The sequence below is a fragment of the Pristiophorus japonicus genome, chromosome 25 (genome assembly GCF_044704955.1).
Source record: "Pristiophorus japonicus isolate sPriJap1 chromosome 25, sPriJap1.hap1, whole genome shotgun sequence".
Lineage (NCBI taxonomy): Eukaryota > Metazoa > Chordata > Chondrichthyes > Pristiophoridae > Pristiophorus > Pristiophorus japonicus.
In genome coordinates, this window is record NC_092001.1 from 12,901,284 (window position 1) to 12,911,207 (window position 9,924).

Genomic DNA, 9,924 nt, shown 5'->3' on the forward strand with positions numbered 1-9,924 from the left:
ATTATATCATAAAATTCCATTGTCATATGATATATTTTGCTCTGAGCAGATGAGGAACTTTTGTGCCGATGCCATTGGGTTTAATTCTGGTAATCTGGTGCTGAAGTGGAGATGTTTCCGCAGTGTACCGCAAATCATAGATACCATCAGAGGCAGTCTCTCGGGATCGAGGAGGACTTGCTTCCATCCCAAAGTTAGTCCTTTGATGGCTGAACAGTCCGATAGGAGAGCCACAGACCGTGTTACAGGTGGGACAGACATACGTCGAGGGAAGGGGTCGGTGGGACTGGTTTGCTGCGTGCTCCTTCCGCTGCCTGCGCTTGGTCTCTTCATGCTCCTTGCGTCGAGACTCAAAGAGCTCAACGCCCTCCTGGATGGACTTTCTCCACCTCGCGCGGTCTGTGGCCAGGGTCTCCCAGGTGTCAGTGGTGATGTCGCACTTTACCAGGGAGACTTTGAGGGTGTCCTTGTAACGTTTCCTCTGTACTCCTTTGGCTCATTTACCCTGAAGGAGCTAATCATAAACACGTAAGTATTCGGTGCCGGAGTTGGCTATTCGTCCCCTCGAGCCTGGTTCACCATTCAAGAAGACCCTGGCAGTTCTTCAACAGCAAGTTTCAACATCTGGGGCGGAGCCAACAGGCGCCTGGCTGCAATGAGTGATAAAAACCTGTGTTGGACAGAAGCCTGGCTAGCTCAGTCGGTAGAGCATGAGACTCTTAATCTCAGGGTCGTGGGTTCGAGCTCCACGTTGGGCGATTGTATTTCTTTTCATTTAATGTTGCTTTCATGGAAAACCTCTGACCGAAACGGCACAAAACAAAAATGTTCCTTTCAAAGTCATTGAACTCCGAAATTTCAGCGCCCAACGAATCTCCTGAATCAGATGCCTCCAGTTTTGTCGACTCAATCCATGTCCCTTTGCAATGTTGTGCTCCCACACACACCATGAAATATGCCAATAACTTATCGAATCATGGAATGGTTACAGCACGGAAGGCCATTCGGCCAATCGAGCCCGTGCCGACTCTCAGCGAGTCCCACTCCCCCGCCCTTTCTCTGTAGCTCTGCAATTGTTTTTCCTTCAGACCCTTATCCAACTCCCGTCTGAAAGATAAGATTGAGTCTGCCTCCACCGCCCTTTCAAGCCGTGCATTCCAGATCCTAACCACTCGCTGCTAAATGGCCAGCTCCTGTTCCGATGTGTAAAGTCTCGGAAACACGAGATCAATTCCTGCCAAACTCACAGCCTTACGAAATATAAACCGTCATTCTATTCTCGTAAAACCAGCTCCTGAAATATCGGCCAGCTGTGTAGGTTAAAGCTCTGGTTATATACCTAAGATTACTTTAACTATAGTGTAGTGGTTATCGCGTTTGCCTTACACGCGAAAGGTCTCTGGTTCGAGCACGTGTGGAAACATTATATTGGAGACTATTTTTGCTGTGAAATAAATTGAACAAAAGTCGCCCCAGGTTCCTTGTCGCATGAGCACTGAACATTTTAAACCAGTCTCCAACATACAGAGTGAGTAAAATAAGATAGGGGAGAAAACTTCATCAATGATTCAAAAGCCTTAATTAATTAAAGTTCAATTATTGAAGTTTCCACTGTCCCTCAGTAGCAATTCTACAAAACAACGCTGTCGGTTAATGAGTGGGGTATAAAACAAATAATCTTCATCCATCCCCATCCCCCGACACACAGTTTAATTAGTTGCATGTCATTATTTTAAAGATTTTGAATGAAAGAGTTACTTTCTGAATACGGGATCCCTCTGTGAGCACCGCACCACGAAACGAGCAGGAAACACATTAAAGAGTTTACCACAATTGCTGACATTTCTTCGCTTTTTTCTAGTGTTTTTTCAGCTCTTCCTCCTTTTCAGCTCCTGACAGCAGATATTGCTGTGATGAAACCTGAACACAATGCAATGTCTGTCTCACTGTTTCCCCGGTGTCAGGCAGCGAAACGCCTGCTGCCCTCATTTATTTCATGTGACAGGGCACAAAAGTTCAAAATCAACCTGCAGGTGGCCACACACAGCACTAAACAGGAAGGATGGCCGTTCTTTGTTCCGGTCACTGTCTCCTTTGGAGATGTGGGTTCATGTCCCACTTCTGATATTATTTTTGAACCAAAAACTAATGTGCGATAAAATGGAACAAGAGCAGTCCGAGGTGCATTATCGCATGATGCAAGCGACCTCGGACCCGCACCAAAGCTCCCCGGACACCGAGCACAGGCACAGGAAAGCCCCGGGGTAGAGGATATACCGGTCACTGGGCCTTCCAGTCACAGCGAACAAGTGCCCGGTCTGAAACTTTCCAGAGCAATAACTTGCAACTGAAACTTCCAACAGTCAGGATGGCTAAGTGGTCTAAGGTGCTGTGTTCAGGTCACAGTCACCTCTGGAAGTATCTGTACAAATCCCACTCCTGACATTCAGTGTTTTTAATTGCAAACTCATTTGTTTGACACCACTCTGAAGTGCTTTGGGACATCCATCGACCCCACTTCAATTGCAAACAATGATATCAAAGTTACTTCTCAAACTGGGACACGATCCTGGGTGGCTGGAGCGAAAGGAATGGTTTTGTGAAGCATTGAAATGTGCCCTCGAAATATCTCGCACTGCTCATGTAAAAACACGGTTATAATTTGTTTCAGTGCAGAAGAAGGCAGGCTCCAAGGGCCAATTGGCCGACTCCTGCTCCTGGTTCTTGTGTTCTGACACAGAGCGCAGAATAAATGATTACATGATCAACTCTCCCTTTGTTCGCATTTCTTTCATTGTGCAAAAGAAAATATGGGTTCATTAATAATGTTTTCCTGGGAAAGCACCATAAAAGTTTAAGGAAAATAATTCACCCAACATGGGGCTCTAACCCACGACCTGGAGATTAAGAGTCTTATACTCTACCGACTGAGCTAGCCGGGCCTGCTTAAATTGCATTTTTCTGTCGCTGATTGCTGCCAGGCGCCAGTTGGCATCGCCCCGTGGGTTTATCTTGAGCTTCCAGCCACGAGACCGGTTCTCCTGAATTTCAAGGCTTGTACGGAGATCAATCATCAAAAGCCGTGTCATTAACCACAGCTGGGCCGTCAATTTTCTGATCGCAAAGTGCTTTCAGTCCTTGTCAATATCTGTTGTCTATTTGCCGGTGTTTCCCGATTCTGTCGGTCTCTCTGGCTCTTTAATCTGTGTGTGGTCACCTGCAGGTTGATTCTCGATGAATGCCTGTGTTTGTATCTTCAACACCAATAGAAAATGTTTCTTATATATTTGTTACGTTCTCTCCAATGCCTTGATATCCTTCCTAAATTGTGGTGCTCAGAACTGTAAACAGTTCTCCAACTGAGGCCTAAACCGGGATTGAAAAGTTATGGTACAACTTCCTCGCTGGTGTCCTCTATTTCACTACATTTCAAGCCAAGGGCCCTGTATTCTTTTTAAACAACTTAGCAACTTATCTACCCAGCTTCAAAGAGTTATGTGTGTAAATCACTCAATCCTTCTGCTTCCCTTTTAATACAATACCATTTAGTTTATGTTTTCTCATATCACCTCCCTTTGTTTCCCAGACCTTGCACACAGGTACTGGAGGAGGCGCATTAAGCCCCTTGAACCTGTTACACAGGAACAGGAGGAGGCCCATTCAGCTCCTCGAGCCTGTTACACAGGAAGAGGAGTAGGCCCATTCAGCCTCTCAAGCCTGTTACACAGGAACAGGAGTAGACCCACTCAGCCCCACCAGCCTGTTGCGCAGGAAGAGGAGTAGGCCCATTCAGCCCCTTGAGCCTGTTCCACAGGAACAGGAGTAGGCCCATTCAGCCCCTTGAGCCTGTTATACAGGAACAGGAGTAGGCCCATTCAGTCCCTCGAGCCTGTTGCACAGGAACAGGAGGAGGCCCATTCAACCCCTTGAGCCTGTTAAACAGGAACAGGAAGAGGCCCATTCAGCCCCTCGAGCCTGATACACAGGAACAGGAGGATGCCCATTCAGCCCCTCGAGCCTGTTGCACTGGAACAGGAGGAGGCCATTCAGCCCCTCAAGCCTGTTACACAGGAACAGGAGGAGGTCCATTCAGCCCCTCGAGCCGCTTCCGCCATACAATGAGATCATGGCCCATATTCCTTAATACCTTTTGTCAAAATGCGATGTAAAATGAACAACTGACCCAGCACCAACTGCCCTTTGTAGAAGGGAGTTCCAAACCTCTCCCACCCTGTGTGTGTTGGAATGTGTCCGAATTTCACTCCTGAAACATCTGGCTCTAATATTTAGACTATGGCCACTAGTCTGGGACTCCCCAACCAGCTGGAATCATTTCTCTCTATCTACTTTATCTGTTTCCTTATTATCTTGAACATTTTGATCAAATCACTGCTCGACCCTCTAATTACCAGTGGGTGTAATCTCATATCTTAATTTAAACCTTGGAATCCAGTATCATTCTGGGAAACCGACACAGTGCTCCCTCCAAAGCCAATATAGCCTTCCTAAGGCAAGGTCAGTGAAAACTGAATCAAGGGACGGGACTTACTCGATTTAATCTGATGGTTTCCAGCAGGCATTAGGTAAGGTCCCACACATCATCATCATCATCATCATAGGCGGGTCCTCGACCGAGGAATGCTTAATTCCACATTGGTTCACAGGTGTTTCAATGAAGGACCCGATGTTCCAGTCCTGAACTCCAATCAAAGGGTGGAAGATGCCTGTGGGTGGATTGTTTTAACGTGGTGTGACCATTGCACACCAGCCACCACACGGGACTGACAGAGGGAGGCCTTGGTCCAGTGGCAAGGGTTAACCAGGACGGCTGGAGACCTGCTCTGCTGCACGTCATCAAAACCCAGGTCGCGTGGGCAGGAACATCGGCGGGACCCAGGTACAGCGGAGGAGCGGGAAGGTCAGTGTGGAGGAACAGTGAGAGATCGTGGTGGAGGAGCGGTGAGAGATCGTGGTGGAGGAAAGGTGAGAGGTCCTGGTCGCGGAATGGCGAGAGATCGTGGTGGAGGAACGGTGATAGATCGTGGCTGAGGAGTGACGAGAGATCGTGGTGGAGGAGCGGTGATAGGTCGCGGTGGAGTAACGGTGAGAGATTGTAGTGGTGGAACGGTGAGAGGTCGTGGTGGAGGAGTGACGAGAGATCGTGGTGGAGGAACGGTGAGAGATCGTGGTGGAGGAACGGTGAGAGGTCGTGGTGGAGGAACGGTGAGAGATCATGGCAGAGGAATGGTGAGAGATCGTGGTGGAGGAGCGGTGATAGGTCGTGATGGAGGAACTGTGAGAGATCGTGGTGGAGGAACTGTGAGAGATCGTGGCGGAGGAACGGTGAGAGATCATGGTGGAGGAACGGTGAGAGATCGTGGTGGAGGAACGGTGAGAGATCATGGCGGAGGTGCGGCGAAGGTTAAACACAAGTGATGATGGCAGAAATCAAAGTTGAGGCAACGTATATGTTGTGTATCTGTAAAGCATGCACTCCCATGTTGCGCCACCAGGGAGCTCATCCCCTGAAGTCCCAAGGGATCCCAGCACCATTTGGGAGCACTGTATATAAGCCGGCACCTGAGGCCAGTTCCCCACTCTGGAGTGTCTTATGAAAGACTGAGGTCCCATGTGCAGCATCATCTGTGTTCGGAACACAATAACTGGCGACGAGTATATGAATCCAGCACAAACTTGCAGCAAACTGTGGGCATCCTGGAGAAGTTCTCGGAAGGTGAGAACTGGGAAGCCTATGTCGAATGGCTAAACCAGTACTTTGTAGCCAACGAGCTGGACGGAGAAGCAAGTGCTGCAAAAAGGAGAGTTGTCCTCCTCACAGTCTGTGGGGCTCAGACATACAGTCTCATGAAGAATCTTCTGGCTCCGGTGAAACCCACAGATAAATCGTATGAGGAGCTGTGTACACTGGTTCGGGAGCATCTGAACCCGAGTGAGATCGTGCTATGGCGAGGTATCGGTTCTACACGTGCCTGCGATCTGAAGGTCAGGAAGTGGCGAGTTACATCGCGGAGCTTAGGCGACTTGCAGGATAATGTGACTTTAACGCGACCTGGAGCAAATGCTCAGAGACTGTTTTGTACTGGGCATTGGCCACGAGACCATCCTACGAAAACCTTTAGCTGTAGAGACACCGACCCTCAGTAAGGCCATTGCGATAACACAGGTATTTATGTCCACCAGTGATAACACCAAACAAATCTCTCAGCACACAAGTGCTAGCAATGTTCATAAATTAACTGGAACTGCGTTTGTGAGTAGAAATGTATAGGGCAGAACTCACGAGTCTGGAAATGCCAGCAGGCCTCAGGTGACCCAGATGACTCAGAGTCCCCAACAAAGGATGAGTGCAAGACAATTCACAACTTGTTGGCGTTGTGCAGGCTTCCATTCAGCCTATTCATGCCGCTTCAAAGGGTATGCTTGCAAGAGCTGTGGAACAATGGGGCATCTCCAACGAGCTTGCGAATGAGCTGCAAGCTCTTCAAAAGCTGCTAACCACCATGTGGCAGAGGAAGATCGGTCCATGGTGGATCAAAGCAATTTCGAGCCTCAGAGAGAGGAGGCAGATGCTGAAGTACACGGGGTGCACACATTTTCGACGAAATGTCCACCTATAATGCTAAATGTAAAATTCAACGGCTTACCCCTAACCATGGAACTGGACACTGGCGCTAGCCAATCCATCGTGAGTAAAAAGATGTTTGAGAGACTGTGGTGCAACAAGGCATTCAGACCATCCCGAAGCCCCCCCATCCACACGAAACTGATAATGTACACCAAAGAGCTTATCACTGTCCTGGGCAGCGCCATGGTCAAGGTCACCTACGAGGGCACGGTGCACGATCTGCCACTCTGGATTGTCCCGGGCGATGGCCCCACATTGCTTGGAAGGAGCTGGCGGGGAAAATCCGCTGGAACTGGGATACCATCCGAACGCTATCACATGTTGATGAGGCCTTATGTACCCAGGTTCTGAACAAATTTCCTTCCCTTTCTGAGCCAGGCATTGGAAACTTTTCCGGAGCGAAGGTGCGGAACCACTTGGTCCCAGAGGCACGATCCATTCACCACAATGCGCGAGCGGTACCTCACATGATGAGGAGAGAGGGGAAATCGAGCTGGACAGGCTGCAACACGAGGGCCTCATCTCCCTAGTGTAGTTCACCGAGTGGGCCAGCCCGATTTTTCCAGTACTCAATAGCGATGGCATGGTCAGGGTTTGCGGCGATTATAAAGTAACTATTAATCGTTTCTCGCTACAGGACCAATACCCGCTACCTAAGACAGACGACCTATTTGGCGCGCTGGCAGGAGGCAAGGCGTTCACCAAGCTTGACCTGACTTCGGCATACATGACGCAGGAGCTGGTGGAGTCTTTGAAGGGCCTCACCTGCATCAACATGCAAAAGGGACTGTTCAGCGACAACAGATGCCCGTTTGGAATTCGGTCGGCTGCAGCGATCTTGCAGAGAAATATGGAGAGCCTACTCAAGTCGGTACCACACACGGTGGTCTTTCAGGATGACATATTGGTCATGGGTCTGGACACCGCCGAACACATACAAAACCTGGAGGAGGTCCTCCAGCGACTGGTTCGCGTAGGGCTGCTGCTGAAGAGGTCGAAATGCGTCTTAATGGCAACAGAAGTGGAGATTTTGGGGAGAAAGATCACGGCGGACGGCATTCGGCCCACAGACGCCAATAAAGAGGCTATCATGAACGCGCCCAGGCCACAGAACGTCACGGAGCTGCGGTCGTTCCATGGACTTCTCAACTATTTTGGTAACTTCCTACCGGGTTTAAGCACCTTTTAGAGCCTCTACATGTGTTATTGCACAAAGGTGAGAACTGGGTGTGGGGAAAAAAAAAACAAGTGTCGTCGTACGGAGTCGGGTGTGTATTGCAACAAGCTAACATTGCGGGGAAGTTGCAACCTTTCGCCTATGCTTCCACGAGCTTGTCTAAGGCCGAGAGGGCCTACAGCATGATTGAGAAAGAGGCATTAGACGTGTGTGTTTGGGGTAAAGAAAATGCATCAGTTTCTGTTTGGCCTCAAATTTGAGCTGGAAACCGATCACATGCCCCTCACATCCCTTTTAGCTGAAAACAAGGGGATAAATACTAATGCCTCAGCCCGCATACAAAGGTGGGCACTCACGTTCTCAGCGTTTAACTAGACAATCCACCACAGGCCAGGCACTGAGAATGGTGCGGATGCTCTGTCGGCTACGAATGCCCAACACAGGGGTAGACATGGCGCAGCCTGCAAACTTGTTGATGGGGGCGCAGCCCGCTGACTTGTTGATGGTCATGGAAGCGTTTGGAAATGTTAAATCACCTTTTACGGCCTGCCAGATTAGGACTTGGACCAGCCAAGATCCTCTGCTGTCTCCAGTAAAAAACTGTGTATTGCATGGGAGCTGGGCCAGCATCCCCGTTGAAATACAAGAGACAATCAAGCCGTTCCAGCGGCGAAAGGACGAGCTGTCCAGTCAGGCAGACTGCCTGTTGTGGGGTAACCGCGTAGTGCTGCCAAAAAAGGGCAGGGCGACTTTCATCTCGGATCTCCACAGCACAAACCCGGGCATAGTAATGATGAAAGCGAAAGCGAGATACCATATGTGCTGGCCCGGTATCGACTCTGACTTAGAGTCCTGTGTACGGCAATGCAGTGCATGTGCTCAGTTGAGCAACGCGTCCACAGAGGCACCACCAAGTTTGTGGTCCTGGCCTCCAGACCAGGGTCGAGGATCCATGTCAACTATGCAGGCACATTTGTTGGTAAAATGTTACTGGTGGTGGTGGATGATTTTTCAAAATGGATTGAATGTGAAATAATGTCGGGAAGCACCGCCACCGCCACCATTGAAAGCCTGAGGGCCAGGTTTGCCACCCACGGCATGCGTGACATACTGGTCAGTGCCAACGGGCCATGTTTCACCAGTGCCAAATTTAAAGAATACATGACCCGCAATGGGATCAAACATATCACCTCGACCCCGTTTACACCAGCCTCCAATGGGCAGGCAGAGCGGGCAGCACAAACAATCAAACAGAGTCTCAAACGAGTCACAGAAGGCTCACTCCTAACCCGCCTGTCCCGAGTACTGCTCAGATATAGCATGAGACCCCACTCGCTCACAGGCTGAGCTACTCATGAAAAGGACACTTAAATGCAGTCTCTCGCTGGTCCACCCCAACTTGCATGATCAGATAGAGTGCAGGCGTCAGCAACAAAATGTAAATGATGGTCGCGCCACTGTGTCACGTGAAATTGATCTGAATGATCCTGTGTATGTGCTAAACTATGGAGATGGTCCCAAGTGGATCGCGGTCACGGTGATCGCTAAAGAAGGGAGTAGGGTGTTTGTCGTCAAACTAGACAATGGACAAATTTGCAGAAAGCACCTGGACCAAACGAGGCTGTGGTTCACAGGCTGCCCTGAACAACCCACAGCAGACACCACCTTTTTAGAACCCGCAACACACACCCAAAAGATCAACGACACCACCACGGACCAGGAAATAGACCTCATCACACCCAACATCCCAGCAAGGCCAGAATCACCCAGCAGCTCTGCAGGGCCAACAACACGCCAGCCCAGCGAGGGCACAACCAACACACCAGAACAGACATTTGTACCGAGGCGGTCCACCAGGTAAAGAAAGGCTCCCGACCGCCTCACCTTGTAAAAAGTTTTTACTTTGACTTTGGCAGGGGAGTGATGTTGTGTCTCTGTAAAGCATTCACTCCCATGTTCCACCACCAGGGAGCGCATCACCTGAAGTTCCAAGGGATCCCAAGAGACTGTTGGATGCTCGAGTTACAAGTTATTACTCTGGAAAGTTTCAGACCGGGCACTTGTTCAGTGTTGCTGAAGGCCCAGTGACCTGGATATCCTC

The 9,924-nt window shown here is 49.6% G+C and overlaps 2 non-coding genes across 2 annotated transcripts; one reads left to right on the top strand and one right to left on the bottom strand.

The window, feature by feature from the left end:
- Positions 1 to 685: 685 nt before the first annotated feature.
- trnak-cuu (transfer RNA lysine (anticodon CUU)) lies at positions 686 to 758 on the top strand. The gene has a single exon. It is a non-coding gene; the product is annotated as a tRNA-Lys (tRNA).
- A 2,111-nt stretch (positions 759 to 2,869) lies between these two features.
- trnak-cuu (transfer RNA lysine (anticodon CUU)) lies at positions 2,870 to 2,942 on the bottom strand. Its single transcript has one exon. It is a non-coding gene; the product is annotated as a tRNA-Lys (tRNA).
- Between the last annotated feature and the right edge of the window lie 6,982 nt (positions 2,943 to 9,924).